Consider the following 24,397-nt stretch of genomic DNA (forward strand, 5'->3'; position numbering starts at 1 on the left):
CATTAAAATGGCTACATATACCATGGGTACTCTAGGATGTAAAGTAGAAACTGGTAAAAGTTAAAAACAGCACGTGAAGAGTTAAACGTGCAATGTGGCTAATTACTGAATGTACCCAATTTCTCATGGACTGCAGTGCTGCCCTGTCTACTGCAACAATAACAAAAAAGCATGTTTGTATGTCATGAATAGGCACAGGTTATTCAAGGAAATTACATATGCACCCAGGGAGCTATTCAGGAGAAAGGATAGGAAAAAAGTCATGCAAAACAGTTTTGCTGTGTATAGAAAATTCTCCAGAATGTGAAACTCGATGCTGAGAGAGTCATTTGGAAGCAGTGTTTCTGCAACCTAGTTAAAAAACCAAAAGAAAACTCCAAACAACACAAACGCAAAGCAAACGCTAGTATTTTCCCCGTGAATACTCCAATTTAGATATCTGCTTACCACCCTCCTCTTTTCATGTGTTTTGTGTGATGGCTGACAGGTGTCCTGATAAACACAGTGAGATAAGACAGACCAGAAACTAGTGCCTATGCTACCCATTTTCAAGTCAGAGGAAAAACTCTAAAAGGAAATAAAAGGAAAAAGGAAAAGAAGTAAAGCAAGAACCTCAGCTAAATCTTTATTTTTTAAAAAAGAAAAAATTAATAGCTTACACACATTTTGTTTTCAAGACTATCTTTTACACGTATACGTTGTACTGCCGGGCGCGGTGGCTCACGCCTATAATCCCAGCACTTTGGGAGGCCGAGGCAGGCAGATCACGAGGTCAAGAGATCGAGACCATCCTGGCCGACATGGAGAAACCCCGTCTCTACTAAAAATACAAAAATTAGCTGGGTGTGGTGGCGTGCGCCTGTAGTCTCAGCTACTCGGGAGGCTGAGGCAGGAGAATTGTGTGAACCCGGGAGGTGGAGGTTGCAGTGAGCCGAGATCGCACCACTGCACTCCAGCCTGGGCAACTGAGCAAGACTCCTTTTCAAAAAAAAAAAAAAAAAAAAAAAAAAAAAGAAAACGTTATTTAAATAGACTGGATTTTGCTTTTCATGGCTTAATTATTGAGCTTTTAATCAATAATTGCAAAGTTGTGTTTTGTTCCCATATCCAGGATAAAGCGGAAGACCCACTCTGGAATATTGCTGGTTCTTGGCATAGAAGGAAAGGATAACATGGGGAACTGGCTTCTAAAAGTTCTGGCAAGATCTGATTCGCAATTTTCATCTGCATGACTTTGAACAAAAGGTGACAACAATGGGGACCAGAGGTGCCATCTAACCCCAGGAAAGGATGGCGATTATACAAAGATGGTCCTGAGATATGCACTGATGGTACATACGTAATGCTGAAACTTCTTTAATCTATTTAAAATTGTATTTTGGTTCAGTATTTGCCGCAGCATCATAAATAAATGCTTATCTTTCTTTATAAGAACTCGAGCCCATGTGGGATGCAGTGGTTTATAAACCAGTTCTGTCTGCACTGAGGAAGTTGTAAATCACAGAAAAGTGAATTCATGATGACTTTGCTTGGTATAGTTTGGATATTTGTCCCCTCCAATCTCACGTTGAAATTTGATCCCCAATATTTGATATGGCCCCTAAAAAGAAGTGTTTGGGTCATGAAGATGGATCACTTATGAAAGGTTTGGTGACATCCTTGTGATAATGAGTGAATTATTGCTCTATTAGTTCCTGTGAGATCTGATTGTTAAAAAGGGCCTGGTGGCCAGGGGCAGTGGCTCATGCTTGTAATCCCAGGACTTTGGGAGGCCGAGGCAAGTGGATTACTTGGGCCCAGGAGTTTGAGACCAGCCTGGGCAACATGACAAAACCCTGCCTCTACAAAAAATGAAAAAAATTAGCTGTGCGTGGTGGTACACATCTGTATTCCCAGGTACCTTGAGAGGCTGAGATGTGAGGATCACCTGAGCCTGGGAGTTTGAGGCTGCAGTGAGCCATGATTGCACCACTGCACTCCAGCCCTCCAGCCTGGGTGATGGAGTAAGACGCTGAAAAAAAAAAAAAAAAAGAAAGAAAAGAAAGGGAGGGGTAGAGAGAGAGAAAGAGAGAAATAAAGAAGGAAAGAAACAGAAAGAAGAAAGAAAGAAAGAAAAAGAAAGAAGGAAAGAAAGAGAAAGAAAGAGAAAGAAAGAGAGAGAGCCCAGCACCTTTTCACCTCTCTTTCCTCCTCTCTTGCCAGGTGATGTGATGCCAGTTCCCCCTTCACCTTCCACCATGAGTGGAAGCTTCCTGATGTCCTTATTGGAAGCAGATGCTGGTACCCATGCTTCTTGTGTAGTCAGCAGGACCATGAGTCAAATAAACCTTTTCCTTATACATTACCCAGTATTAGATACTACTTTATAGCAACATGAAATGGACTAAGACACCAACTTTCAAAGAAAAGATTGAGCTAAATGAGGATTAATTTGGAAGATCCAAGGAAAGGATTTTGAGTCTCTTGAGGTGCAGGAATACCAAAGCTGGGGCAGGGGGAATAAGTTCAGAATAAGAAAAGAGTCTTCATGACATGTAACTGTGACATATCTGAGTGGCCATGGTTCCACCTGCCCTTATTGTCCTAGGAGGTGACCAGACCAGACCTCTTCACTGAATGTATGCAACAGCACCTGGATCCTCTTTCAATGCGCATACTCCTATTTTTTTTCCCTAGCGGCGTGTCCAGAAAAATTAGAGAAAAATACATGTGCAATCCTCTGTTTTGACACCCAGAAGTCCATTTTGTTTTAAGTTCTATACAAATCAAACTTTTCAACCTCTTTGAATTGGGAATTACTGATGCTACTCCACCCAGCATGACGTGTGCCATTGACAAACACTGTCTTGAGTCATTCACACACCAGAATTTCTTGCTTGATTATTATTTTTTAATGCATTTATGTTTTATCTATCCAACAATTAATTCTAGAACAAGTACCTTATAGTGCCTTTACATTCCACGAATAAACTTACAGTCACAGCTCAGTGATTGACAAGAGAGCAACAGCTTTATCTTGAAGTGTGTGAGTTTCTTATGGTTAGTGTAAAAAATGACTGCAAACTTAGCAGCTTAAAGCAACACTTAACGATCTTATTATTTAAGAGGTGAGAAGTCCAACATGGATCTCTCTAGGCTAAGAAGGAAAGGTTAATGGGGCTGGTTCTCTTCTGGAAACTCTAGGGAAACATTCATTTCCTTGCTCTATTTTATCTCCTAGAGGCCACTTCCATTTCTTGCCTCCATGACCTCTTCCTCCACTGTTAAAGCTAGTGATGTTGCACTGTGTTGTCACATCTTTGGAAGCTGGAGGAACATTATCCTGACTACCATATGAAGTGATGAATCAAAATTACCATGAGTCCTTGGTCTTGATTTCTTCACATTTCTGCCTCGATTTTTTTTTTCTGTGAAAGAATATTATTTGGAAGAATTTGTTATAGCATGTACTCTAACTCCCATTCTAGGAGTGGATTACTGAATTTCTTTACTTGTACCCCAGACATGTTTCCACCAAGGTTTTTCAATCTTGAAACTATTGATATTTGGGGAAGGTTGGCATTTTGGACAGGATTAGTCTTTGCTCTCTCTCTCTCTCTTTCTCTCTCTCTCTCTCTGTGTGTGTGTGTGTGTGTGTGTCTGTGTGTGTGTGTGTGTGTGTGTGTGTGTGTGTTTTGGGGGCAGGCATTGTGCTGCCCTGTGCACTGTAGGGTGTTAAGCAGCATCACTGACGTCTACAAAATGGATGCCATTAGCACCTGCCCACCAAGTCATGATAACAAAAAATGTGTGAAGACATCGCTTAGTGTCTCCTAAGGGGAGAGGTCACCTCAGTTGAGAGCCACTGGTTTACAAGATTTTAACTGAAACAAAGACACATGCATCAGCCTCTGACCATTGTGAATGAGACTGTCCAAGCTGTAGTTATGTGACGGTTAATTTTATGTGTCAACTTGGGATGTCCAGAAAACTAGTGAAACATTATTTCTGGGTGTTTTTGTGAGTGTGTTTCCAGAAAGATTAGTATTTGAATCAATAAACCCAGTAAACAAGATTGTCCTCATCAATGTGAGTGAGTAGTATCTGATTAATCAAAGGCCTGGATAGAACAAAAAGGCTGAAGAATGGAGAATCCCTTCTTTCTTCTGGAGCTGGGACATCCATCATCTACCCTCAGACATCAGAGCCCCTTTTTCTTAGACCTTTGGACTCAAACTGAGACTTACATGATTAACTCCTCTGGTCCTCAGGGCTTGGGTTTCCATTAAAAATAGACTACTGGCTTTTTCTGGATCTCCCTTTTGAAGATAGCAGACTGTGGGACTTCTCAGTCTTCATAATCATGTGAGCCAATTCTCCATAATAAGTCTGTATCTATGTATCTATCTATCTATCTATGTATCTATCTATCTATCCATCTATCTATCATCTGTCTATCTATCTATCTATCTATCTATCTATCTATCTATCTATCTATCTATCTATCTAATCTAATCTATTATCTATCCATCCTTTCTACGTATCTATCTATTATTCTATCTATCATCTATCTATCTATTATCTATCTATCTATCTATCTGTCATCTATCATCTATGTATCTATCTATCTATTTATCATCTATCTATTCATCCTATCCATTCTATGTATCTATGTATGTATCTATCTATCATCTTTCATCTACCTATTTATCTATTATCTATCTATCTACCTGTCTATCTCCTCTTGGTTCTGTTTCTCTGAAGAGTACTGACTAATAAAAGATAGTTTACTATGAAGTTGAAAAGCCATTGGTTTAGACATAAACTGAAAGTTTTCTACACATACTTGGAGAGAGAAAAGAAGACTAGGTCAACAAGACGAAGGTGTTTGGGAGCTGTATGGATGTCTGTTCTCTGTTGGTGTTCAATGAAAATTTCACTAGGCAATTTCTGTCATTGGGAGGTTGTCATGGGTGTTCTGAATCTTTGCTTATCTCATAATAGACATACCTTATGGGCACAAACACCGTTTAAGAGCTGAAAACCATTGATGGGTCACTCATTCCTCAGGTAGGGAAAAGATAGTAACCAGAGAAATTTCATACCATGCTAGACTGTGTGCAGCAGTCCAACTCTATTTTTTTAAACTTTTATTTTAGGTTTAGGTGTACATGTGCAGGTTTGTTATACAGGTAAATTGTGTGTTATAAGGGTTTGGTATACAGATTATTTCATCACCTGAGTAATAAGCATAGTATCTGATAGGTAGTTTTTTGATCCTCACCCTCCTCCCACCCTTCATCCTCAAGTAGGCCCTGATGTCTATTGTTTCCTCCTTTGTGTCCATGTGTACCCAATGTTTAGCTCCCACTTATAAATGAAAACATGCAGTATTTGGTTTTCTGTTCCTGCATTAGTCAGCTCAGGATAATAACTTCCATCATCTCCATTCATGTTGCTGCAAAGGCCATGATCCCATATTTTTTATGGCTGTGTAGTGTTCCATGGTGTACATGTACCACATTTCTCTTATCAGTCTAACATCGATGGGCATTTAGGTTGATTCCATGTCTTTGCTATTCTGAATAGTGCGGCAATAAACATATATGTGCATGTATCTTTATGGTAGAACAATTTATATTCCTTTGGGTATATACCCAGTAATGGCATTGCTGGGTCAAATGGTAGTTTTGTTTTGAGTTCTTTGCGAAATTACCAAATAAACAGTTCAACTCTTGATTGCATGAAAGGAGACCTTTAATACAGGGGATATCACCCAAGACAACTTCTCAGGGCCCTTTTCTGTTTTACTATACAGTTAACCTTTGGACAATGCAGGAGTTAGGGGAACTGACTCCCTACACAGTCAAAAATATGTATAAGCCTTTCGAGTCCTCCATAACTCAACTACTAATAGCCTATTGTTGTCTGGAAGCCTTATCACTAAACACTTGATCAACATGTATTTTATATATTATGTGTATTATATACTGTATTGTTACAATAAAGCAAGCTGTGGGGAAAAAATGCTATTAAGAGAATTATAAGGAAGAGAAAATGTATTCACTGTTCGTTAAGTGGAAATGGACCATCATAAAGATCTTCACCTCATTGTCTTCAGGATGAGTAAGTTAAGGAGGAGGAGGAAAAAGAGGGGTTGGTCTTTCTGTCTCAGGGGTTGCAGAGGTGGAAGAATATCTGTGTGTGACTAGATCTGCATCGTTCAAACCCATGTTGTTCAAAGGTCAGCTGTGCTAGATAGAGAGTTTGTGTTGGGTACCAACAAATTATAGTAGTTTAGATAAGTGATGTCTTTCTGAAATGGGGTGAGAAACTCAGAACTTTTTATGAACTTCAAAAACATGTTGTAGAATATTTGAAATAAGGGGTTTATGCCTCATTCCCATTGGCATAATTAGCAGAAAAATCTTGCAACTGGCGTATGGGCGTTCAGTGACTGGTAAACAGTCAATCTAAAATGAATAATGAAAAAAGATGAAAAAGAGTTATAAATGCTTAACTGTTTCAGTGATTTTAATTAAAACATTTGTCATGCCTGAAACTAATTAGTAATTACTTAAGCTCCTTATTATGTAGTGCTGAGGAAACATTACTTTGAGTTTCAGAGCAAATTTGAGTTTCAAGTAAATAATTGTTTAAGTCAGAATCAATTAGTTCATAAATTATGTAGTCAAAATATCATTTTAATGAACTTATGTTTGTTAATAAATGCATCAAGGCCTTCTTTTCTCCAGTACTAAAATGCATATTGTTTGATAATATTATTGAATATAAAAATAAAATACACAATGATTTTAGATACATTAAAATGTTTTCTATGCATGGTATCTATGGTGTCTAAGAATGAAGTATATTACTTAAAAGATATTTTAGTATGATGATAGGCACATTAAAAGTTCAAAAATTAAAATAAGCTTACTCTTTTGTATGCTTATATGAGGAGATGAAATTGTAAAGTGTTTTGGAAGTTTAGTATGTGATACAAGGTTTCAAAATTGTAAGATTGCAGATATAAAACCTTCTTGGAGTACTTGTTAGTTTGGCCATCTTTCAAAGGAAGCAATACTGAGGAATTGATAAGTCAATGATATGGATCCTAGTTGGTTCATAATCCCTACCTGTGAAGCAGGTTGACAGCGTACTGGTTACTTGCTTGGGTTTGGTAAGAAAGAACGCACCCCCTCCTTGCGCAGCACACACAAAATTACATAAAGTGGATTTGTTACTCACAGATAGGTAGAATGAGACAACAGAAACCTAGGATTTATAATGAGCCAGCTCCCCAAGCTTGGGAAAGCTGCCTGGGGTGAACGGAATCTCAATGGCATGTACCCCATTTGCACAATGGCTGAGAGATCCCTGAAAATAAAACTCTGTGTTTTATACCCCAGGAGAACATGATTTGCTGGGATAAAGTGTTGTAAGACATCCTGTTCTAGGAGGAAGTGGAACAGAGCCTGGTTGTCTTGGCCATTTTCTTCCTATCTCAGGATATTGAATTCTCAGCACATTCTACAATTATTTTGAGAACTACAAAGTGAGAAAGAGGAGGAGGGGTGAACAGTTGGGTAGCTGAAGCCATCTGGGGACTTGTGCTGCACCACACTTATGTAAAACCCAAATTACTATCATCATAATTTCTCTTTGAGGTTCAAGAGTGTAAATGATTGAATTTTATTCATGTCAGAGTATCCATGTCAAAGTATACATTATCAATAGGTCTTTAAACAGATCATAGTTTGTAGAAAATCTGTACAACATTGTTAAAAATAGAAACAGGATAAAATTCAAGGAATAAGAGCTACTGAATCATTTGAGAGACAGCAAGAAGAGTGTATTCTGACATCTATTAATTATACATTTATAGCAGAATAGGATATTCATGGAGACTGCATGCAGGTACAAAGGGAATGTAACTTCCTTATGATTCCAAAACTATTTTGTCTTCTTCTGTATGACCTTAGTTTATTTAGTTCCAATTAATAAAACAACATTTTAGTGCAATGCTGTCATCTTGGTCTGATTAAAAAAAAACCCACCTGTTCTGTAGGTAAAGACAACCTTTGTTCCAAGTTTTGTGTTTAAAACTCTTTGTGTTCTTTTTCACTGTTGCTTTTGTGTGAATGTTAGAGGGCCGGGGCTTAAGTAGGGGGAGGACACAAAGGTGTCAGGTTGCTCCTTGGTTTCTGCTCTATAGGGAGTTTGTCTGAGCTTTTATTAGTCTGGAGACCTCTGAGGACCTGCTGGTTCCACCCATATGGTCCACATTTGCTTCTGAAGACTATTTTCTCATTCTAGTAGGTGCTCCAAAAAGCCATGGCCATCTCCCCTTGCTATTTGGGTTCCTTCTTTGCTCTTTCTGGGTCTACACAATCCATAAGATCTGGCTGGGACCACCTTCTCACACTGAGTGCATTGAGTTTGCCATGCAACCTCCATCTACAGTGCTAAAGATTTAAACTGTGCACTTGTTTATTTTCTATTTTTCTTTTTTAAGTCTAGGCCCTTTACAATGAATCATCCATACTAAAAATATGTGGGTTTTTCAATTTCTTTTTTTATCTTTTCTTATGGGTCGAATGGTATTTCTGCAAAAGCTATGCTGAACTTCTAGTATGTGCTACTTCTGAATGTGACCTATTTGGAAATAAGGTCTTTGCGGATGTAATCAAGTAAAGATGAGGTCAGTAGGGTGGACCCTAATCCAAGAAGACTGATTTCCTTATAAGAAGAGGAGATTAGGACACAGACACACACAGAGGAGAGGGCTATGTGAAGACGGAGGCAGAAGTTGAAGTGATGCGGCCATAAGCTAAGAAAAGCATGGAGCCACTACAAGATGGTTACTTTTAGGTGTCAACTTGATGAGGTTAAGAGATGCCTAGATAGCTGGCCAAGCATTATATCTGGGGATGTGCTGTTTCTGGAAGAGATTAGCATTTAAATCAGTAGATTGAAGAAAGCAGATTGCCATCTCTAATGGGAGTAGGCATCATCCAATCAGTTGAAGGCCCAGAGAGAACAAAATTGCAGAGGAAAGGTGACTTTATTCTCTCTGCTGCAGAGGAAAGCTGAGACATCCATCTTCTCCTGCCCTTGGACATCAGAACTCTAGATTCTTGGTCCTTCAGAGTCTAAGACTACATCAGTGGCTTCCTCCAGTTCTTAGGTGTTTGGCCTTGGGGTGAAGATTGACATTATTGGCTTCCCTGGTTCTCTACCTTGCAGAGAGCCTATGGGGGACTTCTTGGCTTCCATAATCATGGGAGCCAATTCTTCTAACAAATCCCCTCTTCTATTTCTATATCGCCTATTGGTTCTGTTATTCTGGAGAACTTGACAATATACACCAGAAGCTGCAGGAGCAAGGAAAGATTCTTCCCTACAGCCTTCAGGGGGAGGACTGCCCTGAAAACACCTTAACTGTGAACTTTTAGACTAAGAAACATTGAGAGAATATATTTTTTGCTGTTATAAGCCACCCAGTTTGTGGCACTTTGCCATGTGAGCCCCACAAAACGAATCCTCTTCTATATAAAAATGAAAAAGAATGAAGGAAGAAGACCAGGATGGTCCCACACTATTTATAGAAGGATTCAGGATGAATGATTTTTCTCTATCTACTGTGGCTTCCTTTTCTTTCTTTATTTTTCTTTTTTGTTACTTCCCCAGAGCAGGATGATTTTATAAATAAGAGGATTATCTTATATCACTCGTCATTGGGATCCCATAGATAGTTTACTTTCCTTTCAGATGGTATTTAGCTCATGGGCAGCAAATTAAGCATTTAAAATACACATCATGAATATAAGTTGAGTTACTGCCTAATGCAAGTGCTTAAAATCTGGAAGCATTCACCTTTGGATGCATGCATGAATAAGTGAGTTGGTTAGTGGCTTTCACACTGTCTTGCTAATAGATACTTGGTAAAAGTCTCTGTAAGACACCAGTTGATGGGAAGAATAGGTGTCAGTCCTCACTGTATACTTTTTAGTTCTGCGGTGTTGATGAAGTCTCTTCATTTCTCTAGAGCCCAATTCTGCACGAGGTATCAGGGGAGAAAGCATCATTTACCTGTCTCCAGTGGAAAGTTGAAAGAGATACATTTAGAAGGCCACCTCCACAATAATTATTAAAAAAATAGATGATTTTTTTAGTAGATCATATAGATGATTGTCTAATACCAATGCCTATGTGTGAGGAGGGGGAAAATAGGAGAGAGAAGAGGAGATGGGAAGGAGAGGAAAATGGAAGAAGAGAGGAGAGGGGGAAATGAATGCAGGAAAAAACATGAGAGAAAGAACAGGAAGGATGTGAATATTTTGTTTTATTAAAGGAACGGGGGAGTGTTTAGAATTTGAAGAGAGCAAAAAGATATTTAAAGGACTTTGGTTTCTGTTGTTTGGACTTTCACTTCTGAATGTAAAATCTTGTGTAAGAAACCTGGAGAAGAAGTCAAACGGAATTGAAAGAGTAACTATAGGAGGAAAGACTAAAGACAGAGATGCATAGCTTGGTTTCAGCCTCTCTCATCACCCCACCTAGCGAACGTTCCCTATCCTGAATAATCTTGTTTCCCTGTTTTGTTACTGGCTTGTCTATGTAACATGTTCTTTTTTTTACACATTTGTTTATAAGTCACTTTCCCAACACTCACACACTGACCCTCATAGTACAAACTAAGTTCCTTGAAGCCATGAGCTTGATTAATTCCAGATTTCTTCCCCCAAAAGGGCTTGGAACAAAGTAAATTCTCCATAATCATTAGTTTGTATTTCAATCAACAAATTAATGTGCATATCCTTTATTGGCATTTTAAAGGTTTTCAGACTCAAAATACCTATTATCCGCTACGGTTTTTGCCGGAAGAGTGAGAATAAATTGTTCTCAATGAGTAGATTTTCAGCACAAAGAAGGAATAAAAAACTTGTGTCTTTCTGTAGTTATTATCTGAACAATCGCTATAATTCAGGATGGGATAGAATCATTTTCACTCAGCCATTTTTTTTTTCTTAACCACAGCTATCAAACAAGAAACGATGTTTCTATTACCTAAGGGTATATTAGAATGTGTAGACTGAAACTATGAAGGCATGTTGGAAATTTATTACTCCTCTTGCTGCTTTTTTTTCTTTATAAATACTTATTTACGGCTTTGACAAATTTTCCCCAAAGTTCCTTTCATCTTTTGGTAGTGAGGGAAAAACGTTATCCCATTAGGTTTGAGTTGACTTGATTTAGGAGTCCAAGTGTTTGATCTGGCTGAAGGCGTTATTGATGTGTCTGAAAGTGTATTGTAAAACAAATTAAAGTAATTAAATGGAAGTAAAAACCCTTTTAATGGCAAAAACAAAATTATTAAATGACTAGACAGTAATCAAGTGGTGCATCTTAATTAAATAAAGTGAAATGTTTTACTTTCTTTGGAAGGTCTTTAGCTGGAAACCTCTGGTATGGGCAAATCTGCTTTTCAAAAAACAAGTGTAAAAGCAATGCTACTATAATGTATTTGGTACCTATTTTTAAAAAATTAACAAAAATTTTATGTATTTGAGGTGTACAGTGTGATGTTTTGAAACATGTTTCCACAGTAAAATGATTACTATAATCTAGCAAATTAACATATCCATCACCTTACATAATTACCTCTGTGTGTGTCATAAGAGCACACAAATCTACTCTGTTAGCAAATTTCTAGTTTACTATACAGTATAATTAGCTATAGTCACCATGCTGTGCCTTGGATCTCTAGGTTTATTCATTCTACATAATTGCAACTTTGTACCTTAACCAACATCTCTCCATTTTCCCGACCTCCCCATCCCTGATTACCACCATTCTACTCTCTGTTTCTATGGATTCAGCTTTTTAAGATTCTACATATGACTGAGATCATGCAGTATTTTTTCTTTGTGTGCCTGGCAATGTCCTCCAGTTTCATCCATGTTATTGCAAATGGAAGAACTTCCTGTTTTAAGGCGGATTAATGTTCTATCATTGGTATAGACCACATTTTGCTTAAGTATTCATCCATCAGCGAGTACTTGGGTTGCTTCTACCTTTTGGCTATTGTGTATAATGCTGCTGTACACATGGGTGCACAAATATCATTTCAAGTAGCTGCTTTCAAAGATTTTGGGCATATACCCACAGTGGAATTGCTACGTTGTATGGTAGTTCCATTTTTATTTTTTTGAGAAACTTCCATGCTATTTTTCATAATGACTGTACCAATTTACATTTCCACCAAGGATTCACCTTTCTCTACACCCTCACAAACACTTGTTATGCTTTAACTTTTGATAATCGCTGTCCTAACAGATGTGAGGTGATATCATGTTGTGGCTGTGATTTGCATTTGCTTGATGATTAGTGATGTTAAGCACCATTTTTTATACCTCTTGGCCATTTACATGTCTTGTTTTGAGAATTGTCTATTCAGATTTTTTTGAAAACCTTGATCGTGAGCTCCTTCCAGGCTCTGACTGATCATCCAGACCTGATAAACTCTCAGCATATAATTTTGTGGGAGGCGAGATGGAACAAAAACTCCATAGGAAGACTTTGTAGCAGTGAAAAAACCTCTTGAAACTCGACATCTGTAAATTAGAGGGATGGCAGCTGAGTAGCTCAGACCACCTTCTTTTTGAATAAACAGACCAGAGCGAAGTTTGGGTCTGTCTTGCACTTGCTTGTGAACTTGGGGAACTTGATCTAGCCTCGAACTCCTCCTATGACTATCAGAAGATTAAATGAAATGATATATGTCCCAGCACAGCATGTAATATATGGTAAACACTGAATAAATGGCAATTGTACCTGTGATGACTATTTGATCTTGGGGTTGACTATTTGATGTGATGACCATTTGATTTGGTGCTGTAGTGCAGAAAATAATGCCCCCCAGAGATGCCCATGTCCTAATCCCTATGTGGCAGACCAAATTATGGCCCCAAAGATGTCCACATCCTAACTACCCTGTAGTAGACAGAATGGTGTCCCCAAAGATGTCTATATTCTAATCACATGGTATATAGAATAATGCCCTTCAAAGATGGCCACGTCCTAATCCCCATGTGCTAGACAGAATAATGACCCCAAAGATGCCCACATCTTAATCCCCATGTGGTAGATGAAATAATGGCCCCCAAAGATGTCCACATCTTAATTCTTATGTCTTAGGCAGAATAAAGGCCTCCTTAGATGTCTACATCATAATCCCCAGAACCTGTGAATATGTGACCTTATGTAACAAAGGGGACTTTGCAGATGTGATTAAAACTCTGAGATGATAAGATGATCCTGAATTTTCTGGTTAATTCCTAATCATAATTGCAAGGGTCCTTACAAATGGAGGTAGAAAAAACCAGGGTGATGCCGTGTGAGAAGGACTCAACCAGACATTCCTGACTTTGAAGGTGGGGGAATGGGCTTAGAGCCAGGAACATGACTGCTTGCAGAAGCTGGACAAGGCAAGAGAAGAGATTTTCTGCTGGAGCCTCCAGAAGGAAGCAGCCCTGCTGACACCTTCATTTCAGTCCGACAAGATACATTTATGACTTCTGACCTCCAGAACGAAAAGGCAATAAATGAGTGTTGTTTGAAGCCATCAAGTTTATGGTAATTGGTTATATTAGGTTGGTGCAATTTTTATTTTTGTTACTTTTAATGGCAAAAACCACAATTGCTTTTGCACCAACCTAATAGCAGCTATAGAAAACTAATACTCATACCACGAAAGAATAAACAGTTGGACTATTCCAAATAGTAACCTGCATGGCCCCCATGTCTATTCACAGCTGTAGTGACTCACCTGTTTTTCTCTGCCACACACCTCATTCTAAGTAATTGCAGTGAGCAATTCAGCAAAGTGTGGCAAAATAATTACATTCAACAATGACTGGCACATATTAAACACTCAATAACATTGCTTACTTCAATGATTCTTGAGTGTTTAATATGTGCCAATCCTTACTCCAAGCACTTCTCATACAACAGTTAATTTTATCTTCATAAGAACTTTTTAGGTCAATGATATTATCACTTCAATTTTACAGATTGGAAAACTGACATACAGGGAAGTTAAATAATGAGGCTCTGGAGCCAGCAATGGGCAAAGCCAGAACGTGACCGTACAAAGCCTCATTCCACAATAGGAATAATAAACACCTTATTATACTACCCACTCTCAAAATCTGAAGGTGGCATGTGACTATGATGTTGACTTTGGTCATAAGTATAATTTAATCGATATCTACTATCCCCTTCCTAAAAGTTGTGACAACCTTTATTAGTGCCTCAAAGCAGTGGAAGTGTCTTGCTGGGCTAATAGTTAAAACCAGCATGAGAGGATGTGGATGCAGAGTTAAATGGAGCACCTAAGATGACTTAGTGAGAAAGGGGTGGACTTAGATACAAACCGGTCTTCGGTTTTTATGTTCAGTTTTCTTCCCACTCCAATGCTGCTGAATCTGTAAGAAGATTCAGTGGAACATTTTTCTATGCCTGTCAATTCATTGATGCAACAAGGATTCCTGGATGCTGACTGCTCGGTGTAGAGCATCTGATTGGAATTCCGTGACAACTGTGTAGACTGTTCACACCACTGCAAAAAACTATATTATTTGGATAATTGCTTCGATTGTTTGAATCAGCAGGTGACAAGAGATTCTTACACAAATAGATGTTTAGACTACCTCCTAGTTAAGGGAAACTTCTTGCAATTCTCAGGGCTGGATACATTTTCCAAAGCCCAATGTGAGAATTCTCCCTGAGAATTATAAACAATTCAAATTGGCTTATACAATTTGCAATAAAATTTGGTTGTTTTGCCAGACCGAAGTATTACTGTGTGTGTGTGTGTGTGTGTGTGTGTGTGTGTGTGAACATTACATTATCTGGAAGTTCCTTGTTTTAAGAGCTTTGTACACATTATCTAACTCATTAGCACAACTCTGTCAGGTTGGTATTATTTTTTCCACTTTATAGCTAAGAAAATCAAAGCCCAGAGAACTTAAGCAAGTAAAATAAAGTCACCTATCTATTAAGTGCCTGAACAGGAAAGGAAGCTCAAAATTTAATAACTCCAAACCCTATATCTCAATTACTATATGAAGAAAAGTACAGAATGTGTGTTGAACTTTGTTTTGTATCAAAATTCAGTGTTTAGCATTTCTTTTGCTAATAAAGTAAAAAGGTAATGTTTCATTTTAAAATTTACACGCAAATGAATGTGTGTGTAATCACTTCAAATAGAATTGATTTTTAAACTCAATGTGCCACGTAGTGCTTTTGCTTTTATTTACAGCGTTTTTGGGGCATTTTGATGCACGATTGAATGAAGAGAAAGAAGGTAGTAAATATCTGCTGACCATTAATGTTCTTTTATTTACATCTAGTAAAATCTAGTGGGGAAATTTCAGGCTCTATAAAAAGAAATTACTGGTGTTTTGGTCTTACCTCTCTTATAAAATTTTTTCATTTTATCCACTTCCAACAGACAGCAGTCAACCACATGACACAATTAGATTATGAGGTGGTATATTCATCTCGTACAAACCCTATGCCTATATCAACTCAATGTTTCAGTATTGTTCCACTGGAGTGATTTTTGAGCCAATTATCTTAATGCAGTTGCACGCTTAGAATATCTTGTTTTACACTACATTGTCTAAATAACTTTTCTGTCTGTCTCTCTTTCTTTTTTTGGTCTGTATTTGTCAGTTGTCTTTTTGTTAAAAGTGACAAAAAGCAAACTTAAACCAGCTTGAGCAAAAATGGAAGCAAATTGACTTCAGCTTCTTTAGGTTTGTCTCAGACATATCTAGATAGAAGACCTCAAACAGTATGGCCAATGCTGACTCTCTTCATCCCTCAGCTCTGTGTACTTTCCTAGTTTATTTCATTATGCACAAGGAGTTTCTCATTGTAATGGCCACATGGAGGCGTTGTTCACATCACTGATGGGAAGAAAAAATAAAGCATCTTCCATTTTTTCCTCTCTATAACATCCACAGAAGAATTCCAGCCCTAATTTGATTTAGCACAGTGGTTTTCAAAGTGTGGTCCCTCAACCAGCAGCATCAAGATCACCTGGAAGTGTGTTTGCAATATTGTGATTTATAATGTACCCAATAATTCTCCATACTTTCCAAAGTATTTGACACTATGTTTAAGATTTAGTGGCCATTTTCTGTATAAGACTTTGTGTGGACAATGATTCATTTGACAGTTGTGCAGAAGTCCAGCTCCAGTGGGGAGAATGCATCCTAATTAAAATGTTTGATAAAAGATGGATTTATGTATGGTGTTAAAAAAAAGAAAATTTGGACACTTCACTTCAGAAATGGCTTAGCTTTGTTCTTGCACATTCCTGAATTAATTTCTTTGCTAATTAAATGAGAGATTATAGTTTTCTATCCATGTCACTGTGCAGCAATTTTTAAAGCTATGAACACATCTGCTGTGTTAATATACTTTTAAATGTGGAAATGAAGACAAATGGGCAATTTTGCATAAAAGTTGTTATCTTGGTAGGAGTGGACTTGATGTATATCAGACGGACAGTCTGCTGCCAATTTTTCTTGCTTACATGGGGAAAAGGAAAAGGCAGACTTTTCAGGCCAAATCTGCCCTGAGTAACTGCCTTAGTCCGTTTTGTGTTGCTACAAAGGAATACTTGAGGCTGAGTATTTTTACTAAAAAACAAGGTTGTATTTGGATCATGATTCTGATAGCTGGAAAGTTCAAGGCTGAGCATCTGCTTAGAGATCACATAGGAGAGAGAAAGCAAGAGAGAGAGAGAGAGAGAGAGAGAGAGAGAGAAAGAGATGGGGTGGTACCAGGTCCTTTTTAACAACCAGCACTTGCAGGAACTAATAAAGAATTTACTCACCCCCTCTGAGGTATTAATCTATTCACCAGGGATCCACCTCCATGACTCCAACACCTCCCATTCCACCCTACTTCTGACATTAGGGATTACGTTTCAACATGTTGGGAGAGGACAAACATCCAAACCCCAGCAGCAACCTTGTCAAGTAAGTGAGTTTGTTTTGGTATCTTTCCATCTCTTTCATGCCTCTTCAGATTCCACAGGTGCAGCCTCTTCCTCATTCTTCCCTTACTGTTATTAGATTCTCGACAATGTCTGGTCATTGGCAGCTGGGGAAAGAATATGGAACAATAAAAAGGAACAGACTTTGAAGTTATATACATACAGAGTCCAACCCCTGAGTCTAATAGTCCTTGACTATGTGACCTTGGGCAATGTACTTCAACTGGGGTTTTTAACGTGACTGAGGACAGAAGCAAAGGGGGATGGAGTTGTCTTAATGTGGCTTTAAGGTTCTCCATGTTTAAAATTAGCTGTAGAAAGAGATAGCATTCAGTGCCTCCTCAGGGTACTCAATTTGTCTTCTCTAATCACTGAGCTTAGATTGTCTCACCCAGGTCTCTCCCAGAGAACTTCATGGATCCCACCTTTGTTTCCCTAATATAAAGAATCATCTCCCTTATTCTGAGCAATATAGCAGCATAGGAGGAAGATGGAGATATGGGGAAATTTAACTGGTTACTGGCCACGTCCTGAGTTTCACCTTAACCTTTGGGTTTCATTTTCTTTTTGCAAACTGCGTGTCCCTCAAGGCTAATGGTGGCATCTTCTTGAAAACACTACTCCATCAGTACTCTGAGAGGCCAAGGCAGGAGGTTCACTTGAGGCCAGGAGTTCAAGACCAGCCTGGGCAACATAGCAAGATACAATCTCTACAAAAAATTAAAAAACTATCAGGTGCAGTAGCATATGCCTGTAGTCCCAGCTACTCAGGAGCCTGAGGTGGGAGGATTGCTTGAGCCCAGGAGTTCAAGGCTCCAGTGAGCTATGATCGCACCATTGCATTCTAGTCTGGGCAACATAGTGAGACCTCATCTCAAAAAAACTTAAAAAGAAATAAAAAAAGAAAACACTACTCCAAGTGCAGGACAAATCTATTTCCCTTGATTCTTCTTAGTTCAATTGGAAACAGCCGAAATTTCCCCAAAGGATTTTGACTTTCTAAGGGAACATCAAATGTAAATTTAAATTCTGCAATGTGTAAATGTATTCACTGATTTTTTTTGCCTTTTTTCTCACCCACTTCTCATACAATGTGCTGTTAGGTGACATTCAGTTTGGCTCAGGGAAGAGTCTTAATAATGTTACCTCAAGGAAATAAAAACTTACAAGAAGTTAACATATTTAAAACATCTTCATGAACAGATTTGGATATTCACCAGCTAAAGAATCATCTTAAATCCTTTTGGAAAGAGATGGAGTACAGAAGATAGATAGATTCTCTAAAAATAAATCAGGTATTAATTTTAGCTGAAGTATTATTGTAAAAATGGTTGCTCTGTGATACATGTATATATATTCTAGAACATGTTTATTAAGAATCAAGTCCCATTAAGTCCTAAAAATAATTGTAGAGTGGCTGAAAGCCAGACTGTTAAATTATCTCAGATGCAGGTTTATTAAGAACAATTCATCTTCATGCTTCAGTATGTAGGTTGTAACTGTTAAGCAAAGCTTCCTGGAGCTCATGGAATATATAAAGGAATACATTGACTTTGATGAAATGCTTCCTATTCTGTTGAATAAACAGGGAAGAGAAAAACCTGCCATTGGAGTGAGTTAATCCTACCTTGTTATTTGAACTGCTCTCCAAGGCCTATCCATATCTTCCCTCTTGTATGCCTGCTGACTTGGCCCTACCATTCATTGCCTTGCTTTTAATTTCCAACAGCAGGCTGTCTTCCAGGTTGGATATTATTCCTGAGGATGGCCCAGGAGAAGAACAGTGCAGGAAAGTTCTCTCAGTGGCCTTGGGCCAACCTGGTTCTCCCCACTTTCTCACTTGTACTTTTCAACAAGAATAACTGTAAGATGTGTTAGGAATGCAACAGGAACTGGCTAGAACAGCCTGGACTCTGTTCCAGTTCCCTGTAGAAACAGGATCTCCTTGACCACTTTAGCCCAGTGGCTCCTGTTACCCCAGGGTATAAAACCCAGGGTGGGCTGCATTCTTGGGTCCCTCACATGTAGTGCAAATTAGGGCACATGCAGAAAGAGACTGCATCCACCCTGAGCAGCTTTCCTGAGCCATGGGGGACCAACTGCCCCTGAGACCTAGGCTTCTGTTGTCATTTGCTATCTGCAAGTAACAAACCTGATCCATGTGACTTAGGCGTGTGGGAGTTCTGTCTTCTCAGACTTAGATAAGTTAGTAACCAGTGCACAGTGAGCCTGTGCTTTTGGGTGACTTGGGGAGGCAAGCACTCTCAACAGCCTCTTCTTATTAGTTCCTTCTCCTCACTGCTCACTCCTGTTCATGAGACTGGCTCTTCGTCATCACCTGAGGAACTCTTGCCTTCAGAGAACGACAGAAGAAAAGCTGTCTTATTCCATTTGTGCTGCTATAACGAAATACCAGAGACTGGGTAACTTAGGAAGAATAGACATTTATTTCTCCCAGTCCTGGAGGCTGAAACTCCAAGATCAAGGTGTCAGCAAGTTTGGTGTCAGGCAAAGGCTGTTCTAGTTTCTGAGATGGAGCCTTGTTGACACATCTTCTGGGGTGGTGAGTGTTGTGTCTTCATCAGGTGGGAAGTAGAAGGTTAAAAGTGGTGAACTCTCTCTGAAGCCTCTCTTAGAAGGGAATGAACCCATTTATGAGAGCAGAGTCATCATGACTTAATTGCTTCTCCAAAGACTGTACCTCTTCATACCACCACTATGGGGATTGAGTTTCAACGCATACACCCAGGCTCACTGCAACCTCCGCCTCTCGGGTTCAAGTGATTCTCCCGCCTCAGCCTCCCGAATAGCTGGGATTACAGGCATGCACCACCATGCCCAGCTACTTTTTTGTACTTTTAGTAGAGGTTTCACCATTTTGGCCAGGCTGGTCTTGAACTCCTGACCTTAGGTGATCCACCTGCCTCGGCCTCCCAAACTGTTGGGATTACAGGCATAAGCCACCGCGCCGGCCTGATGCTATTTTCAAATGATAATATTTGGGGAATATTGGGTGAATAAAATATATTCTTAAAATTAATTTTACTGGTAATTTTTACTTTTTAAATGTGGCTTCTAGAAGACATTATATACTGTGTGTCTTGTGTTACATTTCTATTGGGCAGTATTGCTTGACAGTTATCTCTGGCCTCTGTGTCAAATGTATACCTCACTCCAGTTACAGTAAACTTCATATTCATTAAGCAGTCACTCCCCATTCCCCTCTCCAGCCCCTGACCACCACCAATCTGTTTTCTGTCTCTGTGGATTTGCCTTTTCTGACAACAATATGTGGTGTTTTGTGTCTGGCTTGTTTCACTTAGTGTGATATTTTCAAGATACACCCTGTTTTATAGGTGAATATAAGGCCAAATCAACATCTGCTTCCATTTTTAGAGTCCTGCATGATATTTAGAATGTACTTTCATGCTGAGTCATGTCTTGATGTTACAGTTTTTACCTATTTTTTTCCTTGAGTTTTTTTTTTTTTTTTTTTTTTTGAGACAGTCTTGCTCTGTCTCCCAGGCTGGAGTGCAGTGGCACAATCTTGGCTCACTGCAACCTCCACCAGCCAGGTTCAAGAGATTCTCCTGCCTCAGTCTCCTAAGTATTGGGGATTACAGGTGCGCATCACCACGACCGGCTAATTTTTGTATTTTTAGTTTAGATGGGGTTTCACCTTGTTGCCCAGGCTGTTTCTCCAACTCCTGACCTCAAGTGATCTGCCCACCTCAGCCTCTCAAAGTGTTGGGATTACAGGCATGAGCCACTGCTCCCAGCTGTTTGATCATTTTCTTAAGCTTAATTTGAACTTACATTTTTATTATGTGATCATGTATGTGTGACAATATTGTAAGCCTTTAAGAAATTATTGTGAAAATCTGCAAAACAAGATGTTAAGCAAAGTGAGTACTCTATTTTACTATTATTGGGAGTGAAATTTTTTACACTTTTCAGTTTATTATGATTTTATCTTCTACTAAGCCAGAGTTTCTCAACTGTGGCACTATTGAGAATTAGAAGTGGGTAATTCCTTGTCATGGGGCTGTCCTGTGCATTGGAAACTTTAATATCATCCCTGACCTCTATCTACTAGATTTCAGTAGAACATCATAGACTTACAATCTCAGGTAATCAAAAATGTTTCCAAGGGGCTGAGAACAGAGGGTAGAATTAGGGAGATGTTGGTCAAAGGATAAAAAATTTCACTTAGGAGGAATAAACTCAATAAATCCATTGTCCAACATGGTGACTAGAGTTAATGACAATGTACTGTATTCTTAAAAATTGCTAAGAGAGTTTATTTTTTGCTCACCACAGAAAATATAAGTATGTGAGATAAGGCATATGTTAACTAGCTCTATTTATGTCGACATAATTAATATATACAATTTTTATCAATTAAAATGAATAAATTAATGACCATTTAATATTTACAGACATTACCTAAAGACTTCTGGAGGGAAGGTGGGGGAGGGGAAAGAACTCCTTGTTAATTATTGACCTAAATCATGGAAGTAGGACATGTACACAATTAAATCTCATTATTTAAAAAAAGTGCAGAATGAGAACAAATTTTCAAGAATTACATGGAACATCACCGCAAGCACTAAATACAAAGATATTTAGGCTCTTCTTTCTCTGATTCTCCCCCCAAGATTTCAGTTTTTATTAAAGTCATTGCGTGTTATATTGATTAATGGGTACAAATACACAGTGTGATAGAAGAGTCCTGGTGTTTGGTGGACCAGTAGGGTGACTATAGTTTAGAATAATCCATTGTACATTTCGAAATATCTAGAAGAGAATGATTCAAATGTTCATAGCATAAAGAAAAGACAAATATTTAAGGGGATGGATATCTAAAGTCACCGATGTGATCTTTACAATTATATAAATATATTAAATTATGACGTGTAGTCTGAAAAAATGTAAATCTATTATGTATCAATTATATATATATCTAAATATAGATATGGATATATATATCCACATCTATATCTACATAGAGATTTTATATATATAATTGATACATAACATAGATATCTATACATAATATAGGTATCTATCTATATATTATATCTAGATATATTATGTGTATCTGTCTATATCTAGATATCTATCTATATCTATCTATATCTAATCTATCTATATCTAGATATCTATCTATATCTATCTATATCTAGATATCTATCTATATCTATCTATATCTAGATATCTATCTATATCTATCTATATCTAGATATCTAAAATATAGAATATCTATATCTATAAATAGATATCTATAGATAAAATATATCTATCTATATCTAGATATCTAAAATATAGAAATCTATATATGTAAATATCTATATATCTAGATATCTAGATAGGTAGATACAGATAGATATCTAGATATATAGATGTTTATTGTGAGATATCTAGAACAAAAATAAATGATAAATATTGTAACATATTAAGCATGAAAATGGCCACAGAGATTTGATGTATGAACTTCTTTATTTATTATCTATATAAAAATATTGGGGTCCAAAATGCTAAACAATTTGCTCAACCTTGACTCTTTTTCAACTGGAGATACATTTTTCATACTAGTTGATAAAAGAGTCAAGGTTGTTCTCTCTGGTATACTTCATTATTATTATTTTTCTTGACAAATGCCTAAAATATTCTATCCCATTCAAGAGGATGGTTGGAAAAAAAATCCACAATAAAAAATTAAGACAAACTATGGAATCGATGCAACTGAAATGCAGAATGGCTTTTATTTTTATTTATTTATTTATTTATTTATTTATTTATTTATTTATTTATTTAAGAGAGAAACACCACTCCCATTGACTTGGAAATATTTACTAGCTGGAAAGAATTTCATCTTTACTTCACTACTTAAAAAAATTAAGTTTTTGCATTATGCATTATTATTATTATTATTATTATTATTATTATTGAGATGGAGTCTCAAAAAACACAGTCTCAGCTGTGTTGCCCAGGCTGGAGTGCAGTGGAGCGATCTCGGCTCACTGCAACCTCTGCCTCCTGGATTCAAGCGATTCTTCTGCCTCAGCCTTCCAGGTGGCTGGGATTACAGGCATGTGCCACCACACCCGGCTAATTTTTGTATTTTTAGTAGAGATGGGGTTTCACCATGTTGGCCAGACTGGTCTGGAACTCCTGACCTCAAGTGAATCGCCCACCTTGGCCTCCCAAAGTTGGGATTACAGGCATGAGCCACTGCGCCTGGCTGCATTATGCATTTTTGTTGTTCTTTGATTTTCCTTTTTATACAATGAACTTTGAAAAACAATCAAAATAAAATATGTTGAATCCAGAACTTCCAGTATTGCAGGCTTAAACAACACAAGAAGCATCTGCATGGTGAGAATAAATTTGGAAAATTCTTGGAGCTTCCATAATTTATTACAAAATAGTCCTGCATCTGTTTTAGGGGAGACACATTTTCAAATGGAAATCAGGATTGTTGGATATCCTGTTTATCTATGGACATTCAGAAATGATACTGAGACAGTTTCTTTCTAAGAATATGAGATTTGAGAATTTTTATTTTTTCGCCTTTAGGACTTTAAATATTGCCTCTTCCCCAGGGACTCCTACCTTTTATTTGAGATACGCCTCCAGTTTAGTTGCACATTGTAAAAAAGGCATTTTAACTGCGACTGTAAAGATAAAGGTCTTTAGTCAGCTGAAATGCTGACTTGCAAAATTAAAGAAGATAATTTTGCTAAATCAGCTACAACTTTAATGGCCATTTAAAAATATCATTTCACTCGTCCCGAAGAAATCTTTCAGGTTACCTTGTAGCCGACTCTGATATTGGAATAAAATACTGATTAGTCAAGGTTTTATCTCAAATAGGATCTGTTTGCAACCACAGTAGTTTTTATAGGACATTACCATGAAGCTCTGTTTGCAAAACCAGTAATTTTCTCCTTCCTCCATTCCTTCCTTCCTTCCCTTTTTTACATAAAATTTTTTTTTTTCTATGTTCAGTCTCTATGGTCTCATGTCCCACCATGGCTTTCAACAGCATGTTCAGTTGATGATTCTCAAATTTACACAGCCAGCTCAGACCTCTTCTCTGAGCTCCTGCCAAATTCACCACCCTGCCTGGCCATGCCACCAACATTCATAATATGGCATGTTCAGGATAACGCTTAAGATTTTCATGTATCATCCCTTCCTGATTAGGATGAATAATACCAGTAGATATATGGGATATATTGATTTTTCCCTATGATATGATATGCTTGTTTTCTATTTCAGTAATTTTTGTTCTGACATTTATTATTTTATTTAAACTTATTAAAGGATTCCTCTACT

The sequence above is a fragment of the Pongo abelii genome, chromosome X (assembly GCF_028885655.2).
Source record: "Pongo abelii isolate AG06213 chromosome X, NHGRI_mPonAbe1-v2.0_pri, whole genome shotgun sequence".
In the NCBI taxonomy this organism is placed as follows: Eukaryota; Metazoa; Chordata; class Mammalia; order Primates; family Hominidae; genus Pongo; species Pongo abelii.